The sequence below is a fragment of the Chiloscyllium punctatum genome, chromosome 50 (assembly GCF_047496795.1).
Source record: "Chiloscyllium punctatum isolate Juve2018m chromosome 50, sChiPun1.3, whole genome shotgun sequence".
In the NCBI taxonomy this organism is placed as follows: Eukaryota; Metazoa; Chordata; class Chondrichthyes; order Orectolobiformes; family Hemiscylliidae; genus Chiloscyllium; species Chiloscyllium punctatum.
The window spans coordinates 23,296,842-23,309,313 of NC_092788.1; positions in this window are offsets into that span (position 1 = coordinate 23,296,842).

Below are 12,472 nucleotides of genomic sequence, written 5' to 3' on the forward strand. Positions count from 1 at the left end.
TTTGAAATCAATAATTTTAAAAATAATAATTAACAATCCAAATATGAAACCATTACTGATGTACTACAAATCCACACACTTGTCCTTTAGAGAAGGACATCTGCCCATCCTCACGTGGTCTGCACGACATCCCCACAGCAAAGGGTTTGCCTCCCAATTACCCTCTGAAATGGCCGAGCACGTTACTCAGTTCAAGGGCAGCTAGGGCTGGGCAAGAAAGGCTGGTCAGACAGAGACTCACACATCCTATACCTGATTTAAAAAATAATCCATTAGGATGGGGTACCACTGGAACCAAACTGGGAGCAGTATCCTGGCCAATCATGTCGGTAGGTTTATGGACAGTGCATTAAACTGACAGAGAGGATGCAGGAACAGGCTTCAGGTATAAGGAGCTTTCCAAATGCAAAGAGAAAATGTGAAGTATGGGAGTAGCATGGGGATGTGACTGAAGACAAGCAGAAAGGAACAGGATGGGACAGAGTTTAACTAAAATTGTACATCAGGAAATCGGCTTATGACAGGAAATTGTAGAAAAGAGTAAATTATGTTCTTTTTGAATGGACAACGTTGCTGCAAAAAGGTCGATGGATTTGTGACACAGAGATAAAAGTGATTTAGACAGCAGGGAGACATGGATACAGGGTGAACAAAAATATTCAGTGGTTCACAATCTTGTGCAAACTCAGGCAAAACGGACAACGCTAACAATAATGGATACCAAAGGCATTACAGAGAAAGCATTTGGTCTCAGATCATGAAGTAGAGTCAGTCTGAATGTAAATTCTGGCTACTACTTGCCAAGGACACAAGCAGCAGAACAGTTTTAGCCACCGAACAGCATTTCATTGCTCATCACTGCATTACACAGGAACTCACTGGAATTTTTTAACAAAGGCATTGTGATAATTTTGGGAAATTTCAATATTTGTATAATCTGGGATAACACACTGTCAACACTGATATTGGAAGGAGTTCGGAGGGGGGGACACCCGCACACAGCGAGGGGGAGACACGCACACACACAGTGAGGGGGGACACACGCACACAGTGAGGGAGGGACACGCTCACACACAGCGAGGGAGGGACATGCACACACACAGCGAGGGAGGGACACGCACACACACAGCGAGGGAGGGACACGCGCACACACAGCGAGGGGGTACACACGCACACAGAGAGGGGGTACACACGCACACAGCGAGGGGGGGACACACGAACACACACAGCGAGGGAGGGACACACACGCACACAGCGAGGGAGGGACACACACGCAAACAGCGAGGGAGGGACACGCTCACACACAGCGAGGGAGGGACAGGCACACACAGAACAAGGGAGGGACATGCTCACACACAGCGAGGGAGGGACACGCACACACACAGCGAGGGAGGGACACGCTCACACACAACGAGGGGGGGACACGCTCACACACAGCGAGGGGGGGACACGCTCACACACAGCGAGGGGGACACACGCTCACGCAGCGAGGGGTGGACACATGCACACAGCGAGGGGGGGACACACGCACACAGCCAGGGGGGGACACACGCACACAGCGAGGGAGGGAAACGCACACACACAGCGAGGGGGGGACACACGCACACAGCGAGGGAGGGACACGCTCACACACAGCGAGGGAGGGACAGGCACACACAGAGCGAGGGAGGGACATGCTCACACACAGCGAAGGAGGGACACGCTCACAGACATCGAGGGAGGGACACACACGCACACAACGAGGGGGGACAACGCACACACACAGCGAAGGAGGGACACGCTCACACACAGCGAGGGGACACACACGCACACAGCGAGGGGGTACACACGCACACAGAGAGGGGGACACACGCACACAGCGGGGGGGACACACGCACACAGCGAGGGGGGACACACGCACACAGCGAAGGAGGGACACACCCACACAGCGAGGGGGGACACACGCACACAGCGAGGGGGGACACACGCACACAGCGGGTGGGACACACGCACATAGCGAGGGGGGGACACACGCACACAGCGAGGGGGGAACACACGCACACAGCGAAGGGGGGGATCACGCACACACACAGCGAGGGAGGGGAATACGCTCACAGACAGCGAGGGGGAGGACACGCACACACACAGCGAGGGAGGGGGACACTCTCACAGACAGCGAAGGAGGGACACGCTCACAGACAGCGAGGGGGGGACACGCTCAAACACAGCGAGGGGACACACACGCACACACACACAGCGAGGGGGGGACACACGCACAAAGCACAGGGGGGGAAACACGCACACAGTGAGGGGGGACACACGCACACAGCGAGGGGGACACACGCACACAGCGAGGGGGGGACACCCACACCAAGCGAGGGGGGCGACACACAAACACAGTGAGGTGGGGGACACACGCACACAGTGAGGGGTGGGGACACGCACACAAACAGCGAGGGGTGGGGACACACTCACACACAGCGAGGGAGGGACACGCACACACACAGCGAGGGAGGGACACGCACACACACAGCGAGGGGGACACACGCACACAGCGAGGGAGGGGAAACATGCACACTTCGAGGGGGGGGAAACACGCACACAGCGAGGGGGGGACAACCGCACACAGCGAGGGGCGGACACCCGCACACTGCGAGTGGGGGACATGCTCACAAACAGCAAAGGGGGACACACGCACACAGCGAGGGGGGGGACGCACGCACACAGTGAGGGAGGGACACGCTCACACACAGCGAGGGGGACACACGCACACACACAGCGAGGGAGTGGGAACATGCACACAGCGAGGGGACACACACGCACACAGCGAGGGGGGGACACACGCACACAGCGAGGGGGGGACACACGCACACAGCGAGGGGGGGACACACGCACACAGCGAGGGGGACACACACGCACACAGCGAGGGGGGGACACACGCACACAGCGAGGGGGGGACACACGCACACAGCGAGGGGGGGACACACGCACACAGCGAGGGGGGGGAAACACGCACACAGCGAGGGGGGGACATGCTCACAAACAGCGAGGGGGGACACACGCACACAGCGAGGGGGGGGACGCACGCACACAGTGAGGGAGGGACACGCTCACACACAGCGAGGGAGGGACACACACACACAGCGAGGGGGGACACACGCACACAGCGAGAGGGGACACACGCACACAGCGAGAGGTGGGGACACGCACACACACAGCGAGGGGTGGGGACACGCACACACACAGTGAGGGGCTACACACGCACACACCGAGGGGTGGGGACACGCACACACACAGCGAGGGGTGGGGACACGCACACACACAGCGAGGGGGACAGACGCACACAGCGAGAGGGGGGAACACGCACACAGCGAGGGGGGGGACACGTGCACACACAGCGAGGGGTGGGGACACGCACACACACAGCGAGGGGGGACACACGCACACAGCGAGAGGGGGGAACACGCACACAGCGAGGGCGGGGAAACACGCACACAGCGAGGGGGGGACATGCTCACAAACAGCGAGGGGGGACACACGCACACAGCGAGGGGGGGGGACGCACGCACACAGTGAGGGAGGGACACGCTCACACACAGCGAGGGAGGGACACACGCACACAGCGAGGGGGGACACACGCACACAGCGAGAGGTGGGGACACGCACACACACAGCGAGGGGTGGGGACACGCACACACACAGTGAGGGGCTACACACGCACACAGCGAGGGAGGGACACGCTCACACACAGCGAAGGAGGGACACACGCACACAGCGAGGGGGGACACAGGCTCACACACAGCGAGGGTTGGGGACACGCACACACACAGTGAGGGGGGACACACGCACACAGCGATGGAGGGACACGCTCACACACAGCGAAGGAGGGAAAAATGCACACAGCGAGGGGGGAACACACGCTCACACACAGCGAGGGGGACACACGCACACACACAGCGAGGGAGTGGGAACATGCACACAGCGAGGGGACACACACGCACACAGCGAGGGGGGGACACACGCACACAGCGAGGGGGGGACACACGCACACAGCGAGGGGGGGACACACGCACACAGCGAAGGGGGGACACACGCACACAGCGAAGGGGGACACACGCACACAGCGAGGGGGGGACACGCACACAGCGAAGGGGGGAACACGCACACACACAGCGAGGGAGGGGGACACACTCACATACAGCGAGGGGGAGGACACCCACACACACAGCGAGGGAGGGGGACACACTCACAGACAGCGAAGGAGGGACACGCTCACAGACAGCGAGGGGGGGACACGCTCACACACAGCGAGGGGGGACACAAGCACACACACAGCGAGGGGGGACACACGCACACACACAGCGAGGGGGGGACACACGCACACAGCACAGGGGGGAAACACGCACACAGTGAGGGGGGACACACGCACACAGCGAGGGGGACACACACACACAGCAAGGGGGTAACAGCCACACCAAGCAAGGGGGGGGACACACAAACACAGTGAGGGGGGGGAACACACGCACACAGCGAGGGAGGGACACGCTCACACACAGCGAGGGGGACACGCGCACACAGCGAGGGGGGGGAACACGCACACAGCGAGGGTGGGGAAACACGCACACATCGAGGGGGGGGAACACGCACACATCGAGGGGGGGGAACACGCACACAGCGAGGGAGGGACACCCGCACACAGCGAGGGGGGGACACCCGCACACAGCGAGGGGGGGACACCCGCACACAGCGAGGGGGGAACACGCACACAGTGAGGGGGGGGACACACGCACACAGCGAGGGGGTACACACGCACACAGCGACGGGGGACACAGGCACACAGCGAGGGGGGGACACACGCACGCACACAGCGAGGGAGGGGAACACGCTCACAGACAGCGAAGGAGGGACACGCTCACACACAGCGAAGGAGGGACACACACACACAGCGAGGGAGGGACACGCACACACACAGTGAGGGGGGAGACACGCACACAGCGAGGGAGGGACACACTCACACACAGCGAAGGAGGGACACACGCACACAGCGAAGGGGGGGATCACGCACACACACAGCGAGGGAGGGGAATACGCTCACAGACAGCGAGGGGGAGGACACGCACACACACAGCGAGGGAGGGGGACACTCTCACAGACAGCGAAGGAGGGACACGCTCACAGACAGCGAGGGGGGGACACGCTCAAACACAGCGAGGGGACACACACGCACACACACACAGCGAGGGGGGGACACACGCACAAAGCACAGGGGGGGAAACACGCACACAGTGAGGGGGGACACACGCACACAGCGAGGGGGACACACGCACACAGCGAGGGGGGGACACCCACACCAAGCGAGGGGGGCGACACACAAACACAGTGAGGTGGGGGACACATGCACACAGCGAGGGGTGGGGACACGCACACAAACAGCGAGGGGTGGGGACACACACACACAGCGAGGGAGGGACACGCTCACACACAGCGAGGGAGGGACACGCTCACACACAGCGAGGGGGACACGCGCACACAGCGAGGGGGGGGGAACACGCACACAGCGAGGGCGGGGAAACACGCACACAGCGAGGGCGGGGAAACACGCACACATCGAGGGGGGAAACACGCACACAGCGAGGGGGGGACACCCGCACACAGCGAGGGGGGGACACCCGCACACAGCGAGGGGGGGACACGCACACAGTGAGTGGGGGGACACACGCACACAGCGAGGGGGTACACACGCACACAGCGAGGGGGGACACAGGCACACAGCGGGAGGGGACACACGCACGCACACAGCGAGGGAGGGGGACACGCTCACAGACAGCGAAGGAGGGACACGCTCACACACAGCGAAGGAGGGACACACACACACAGCGAGGGAGGGACACACACACACACAGCGAAGGAGGGACACACGCACACAGCGAAGGGGGGGATCACGTACACACACAGCGAGGGAGGGGGACACGCTCACAGACAGCGAGGGGGAGGACACGCACACACACAGCGAGGGAGGGGGACACTCTCACAGACAGCGAAGGAGGGACACGCTCACCGACAGCGAGGGGGGGACACGCTCACACACAGCGAGGGGACACACACGCACACACACAGCGAGGGGGGGACACACGCACACAGCGAGGGAGGGGAAACACGCACACTTCGAGGGGTGGGAAACACGCACACAGCGAGGGGGGGACAACCGCACACAGCGAGGGGGGGACACCCGCACACAGCGAGTGGGGGACATGCTCACAAACAGCGAAGGGGGACACACGCACACAGCGAGGGGGGGGGGACGCACGCACACAGTGAGGGAGGGACACGCTCACACACAGCGAGGGGGACACACGCACACACACAGCGAGGGAGTGGGAACATGCACACAGCGAGGGGACACACACGCACACAGCGAGGGGGGGACACACGCACACAGCGAGGGGGGAACACACGCACACAGCGAGGGGGGACACACGCACACAGCGAGGGGGGGACACACGCACACAGCAAGGGGGGGGACAAACGCACACAGTGAAGGGGGGCAACACGCACACACACAGCGAGGGAGGGGGACACGCTCACAGACAGCGAGGGGGAGGACACGCACACACACAGCGAGGGAGGGGGACACACTCACAGACAGCGAAGGAGGGACACGCTCACAGACAGCGAGGGGGGGACACGCTCACACACAGGGAGGGGGGACACACGCACACACACAGCGAGGGGGGACACACGCACACACACAGCGAGGGGGGGACACACGCACACAGCACGGGGGGGGAAACACGCATACAGTGAGGGGGGCACACGCACACAACGAGGGGGGTCACCCACACCAAGCGAGAGGGGGGGACACACAAACGCAGTGAGGGGGGGACACACGCACACAGCGAGGGGTGGGGACACGCACACACACAGCGAGGGGTGGGGACACGCACACACACAGCGAGGGAGGGACACACTCACAGACAGCGAGGGGGGGACACGCACACACACAGCGAGGGAGGGACACGCACACAGCGAGGGGGGAACACGCACACAGCGAGGGCGGGGAAACACGCACACATCGAGGGGGGGAAAACACGCACACAGCGAGGGGGGGACACCCGCACACAGCGAGGGGGGGACACCCGCACACAGCGAGGGGGGGACTCGCTCACACACAGCGAGGGGGGGACACGCTCACAAACAGCGAGGGGGGACACACGCACACAGCGCTGGGGGGGCCATGCACACTCACAGCGAGGGAGGGACACGCTCACACACAGCGAGGGGGGACACACGCACACACACAGCGAGGGGGGACACACGCACACACACAGCGAGGGGGGGACACACGCACACAGCACTGGGGGGGAAACACGCACACAGTGAGGGGGGACACACGCACACAGCGAGGGGGACACACGCACACAGCGAGGGGGGGACACCCACACCAAGCGAGGGGTGGGGGACACACAAACACAGTGAGGGGGGGGGCACACGCACACAGCGAGGGGTGGGGACACGCACACACACAGCGAGGGAGGGACACACTCACAGACAGCGAGGGGGGGGACACGCACACACAGCGAGGGAGGGACACGCACACAGCGAGGGGGGGAACACGCACACAGCGAGGGCGGGGAAACACGCACACATGGAGGGGGGTGAAAACACGCACACAGCGAGGGGGGGGACACACGCACACAGTGAGGGGGGGACACCCGCACACAGCGAGGGGGGGACACCCGCACACAGCGAGGGGGGGACTCGCTCAAAGACAGCGAGGGGGGGACACGCTCACAAACAGCGAGGGGGGACACACGCACACAGCGAGGGGGGGACACACGCACACAGTGAGGGAGGGACACGCTCACACACTGCGAGGGAGGGACACGCTCACACACTGCGAGGGAGGGACACGCACACACACAGCGAGGGAGGGACACGCACACACACAGCGAGGGGGACACACGCACACAGCGAGGGGAGGGAACACGCACACAGCGAGGGGGGGAAACACGCACACATCGAGGGGGGGGAAACACGCGCACAGCGAGGGGGGGACACCCGCACACAGCGAGGGGGGGACATGCTCACACACAGCGAGGGGGGACACACGCACACAGCGAGGGGGGACACACGCACACAGTGGGGGGGTGAACACACGTACACTGCGAGGAGGGTCACATGAACACAGCGAGGGGGGAACACACGAACACAGCGAGGGGGGGACACACACATCAAGCGAGGGGGGTGGACACACAAACACAGTGAGGGGGGGGACACACGCACACAGCGAGGGGTGGGGACACGCACACACACAGCGAGGGGTGGGGACACGCACACACACAGCGAGGGAGAGACACGCTCACAGACAGCGAGGGGGGGTCACGCACACACACAGCGAGGGAGGGACACGCACACAGCGAGGGGGGACACACGCACACAAGGAGGGCGGGGAAACATGCACACATCGAGGGGGGGGAAAACACGCACACAGCGAGGGGGGGACACCCGCACACAGCGAGAGGGGGACTCGCTCACACACAGCGAGGGGGCGACACGCTCACAAACAGCGAGGGGGGGACACACGCACACAGCAAGGGGGTGGACACAGGCACACAGTGAGGGAGGGACACGCTCACACACTGCGAGGGAGGGACACGCACACACACAGCGAGGGGACACACATGCACACAGCGAGGGGGGTACACACGCACACATCGAGGGGGGGTAAACACGCACACATCGAGGGGGGGACACCCGCACACAGCGAGGGTGGGACACCCGCACACAGTGAGTGGGTGACGTGCTCACACACAGCAAGGGGGAACACATGCACACAGCGAGGGGGAACACATGCACACAGCGAGGCGGGGACTCATGCACACAGCGGGGGACACACACGCACACAGCGGGGGGGGACAAACGCACACAGCGAGGGGGGTGACACACGCACACAGCGAGGGGGGGGACACACGCACACAGCGAGGGGTGGGGACACACGCACACAGCGAGGGGGGGACACACGCACACAGCGAGGGGGGGACACACGCACACTGCGAGGGAGGGGGACATGCTCACAGACAGCGAAGGAGGGACACGCTCACAGACAGTGAAGGAGGGACACGCTCACAGACAGGGAAGGAGGGACACGCTAGCACACAGCGAGGGGGACACCCACACAGCAATGGAGGGGAAACACGCACACATCGAGGGGGGGTAAACACGCACACATCGAGGGCGGAACACCGGCACACAGCGAGGGGGGGAACACCCGCACCCAGCGAGGGGGGGGACACACGCACATAGCGAGGGGGGCACACACGCACACAGCGAAGGGGGGGACACACGGAGACAGCGAAGGAGGGACACGCTCACACACAGCGAGGGAGGGGGATACACGCACACAGCGAGGGGGGGACATGCTCATAGACAGCGAACGAGGGACACGCTCACACACAGCGAGGGAGGGGGACACACGCACACAGCAAGGGGGGACGCACGAACACAGCGAGGGGGGACACGCTCACAAACAGCGAGGGGGGGACACGCTCACACACAGTGAGGGGGGGGACACACGCACACGGCGAGGGGTGACACACGCACACAGCGATGGAGGGGGACACGCACCCAGCGAGGGGGGGACACACGCACACCGCGAGGGGGGGGGAAACGCACACCGTGAGGGGGGACACACGCAGAGCGCGAGGGGGGGTACACGCAGACCGCGAGGGGGGTTACACGCAGACCGCGAGGGGGGGGACACACACGCACACAGCGAGGGGGGGACATGCACACTCACAGCGAGGGAGGGGTCACGCACACACACAGCGAGGGAGGGACATGCACACACACAGCGAGGGAGGGACACGCTCACACACAGCGAGGGTGGGACACGCTCACACAGCGGGGGGGGGACACACGCACACAGCGAGGGGGGGACACACGTACACAGCGAGGGGGGGACATGCACACTCACAGCGAGGGAGGGGTCACGCACACACACAGCGAGGGAGGGACATGCACACACACAGCGAGGGAGGGACACGCTCACACACAGCGAGGGTGGGACACGCTCACACAGCGAGGGGGGGGACACACGCACACAGCGAGGGGGGGACACACGTACACAGCGAGAGAGGAACACACGCACACAGCGAGGGAGGGACACACGCACACAGCGAGGGAGGGACACACGCACACAGCGAGGGGGGGACACATGCACACAGCGAGGGGGGGACACACGCACACAGCGAGGGGGGGGCACACGCACACAGCCAAGGGGGGACACACGCACACACAGCGAGGGAGGGACACACGCACACAGAAATGGAGGGGGACACGCACCCAGCGAGGGGGGGACACACGCACACCGCGAGGGGGGGTATATGCAGGCCGCGAGGGGGGGTATATGCAGACCGCGAGGGGGGGTACACGCAGACCGCAAGGGGGGGACACACACGCACACAGCGAGGGGGGGACATGTACACTCACAGCGAGGGAGGGGGACACACCCAAACAGCGAGGGGGGGCCATGCACACTCACAGCGAGGGAGGGGTCATGCACACACACAGTGAGGGGGGACACACGCACACACACAGCGAGGGGGGACACACGCACACACACAGCGAGGGGGGGACACACGCACACAGCACAGGGGGGGGAAACACGCACACAGTGAGGGGGGGACATACGCACACAGCGAGGGGGACACACGCACACAGCGAGGGGGGGACACGCACACACACAGCGAGGGAGGGACACACTCACAGACAGCGAGGGGGGGACACACGCACACAGCGAGGGGTGGGGACACGCACACACACAGCGAGGGGTGGGGACACGCACACACACAGCGAGGGAGGGACACACTCACAGACAGCGAGGGGGGGACACGCACACACAGCGAGGGAGGGACACGCACACAGCGAGGGGGGGAACACGCACACATCGAGGGGGGTGAAAACACGCACACAGCGAGGGGGGGACACCCGCACACAGCGAGGGGGGGACACCCGCACACAGCGAGGGGGGGACTCGCTCAAAGACAGCGAGGGGGGGACACGCTCACAAACAGCGAGGGGGGACACACGCACACAGCGAGGGGGGGGACACACGCACACAGTGAGGGAGGGACACGCTCACACACTGCGAGGGAGGGACACGCTCACACACTGCGAGGGAGGGACACGCACACACACAGCGAGGGGGACACACGCACACAGCGAGGGGGCGAAACACGCACACATCGAGGGGGGGGAAACACGCGCACAGCGAGGGGGGGACACCCGCACACAGCGAGGGGGGGACATGCTCACACACAGCGAGGGGGGACACACGCACAGAGCGAGGGGGGACACACGCACACAGCGGGGGGGTGAACACACGTACACTGCGAGGAGGGTCACACGAACACAGCGAGGGGGTAACACACGAACACAGCGAGGGGGGGACACCCACATCAAGCGAGGGGGGGGACACACAAACACAGTGAGGGGGGCGGCACACGCACACAGCGAGGGGGGACACACGCACATTGGGGGGGGACACGCACACAGCGAGGGGGGACACACACACACAGCGAGGGGGGACACACGCACACAGCGAGGGGGGGACACGCTCACAAACAGCGAGGGGGGGACACTCACACACAGCGAGGGGGGTACACACGCACACAGCGAGGGGGGGTCACACGAACACAGCGAGGGGGTGGACACACGAACACAGCGAGGGGGGAAACACGCACACAGCGAGGGGGGGACACGCACACAGCGAGGGGGGGACACACGCACACAGCGAGGGGGGACACACGCACACAGCGCGGGGGGGACTCACGCACACAGTGAGGGGGGGACACACGAACACAGTGAGGGGGGGTACACAGGAACACAGCGGGGGGGGACACACAGCGAGGGGGGGACACACGCACACAGCGAGGGGGGGGACACGCACACAGCGAGGGAGGGGGACACGCTCACAGACAGCGAAGGAGGGACACGCTCACAGACCGCGAAGGAGTGACACGCTAGCACACAGCGAGGGGACACACACGCACACAGCGAGGGAGGGGGACACACGCACACAGCGAGGAGGGGACACACGCAGACAGCGAAGGAGGGACACGCTCACACACAGCGAGGGAGGGGGACACACGCACACAGCAAGGGGGGGACATGCTCACAGACAGTGAACGAGGGACACGCTCACAAACAGCGAGGGAGGGGTACACACGCACACAGCGAGGGGGGGTCACACGAACACAGCAAGGGGGGGGACACACGAACACAGCGAGGGGGGAAACACGCACACAGCGAGGGGGGGACACGCACACAGCGAGGGGGGGACACACGCACACAGTGAGGGGGGACACACGCACACAGCGAGGGGGGGACTCACGCACACAGTGAGGGGGGGACACACGAACACAGTGAGGGGGGGTACACAGGAACACAGCGGGGGGGACACACAGCGAGGGGGGGACACACGCACACAGCGAGG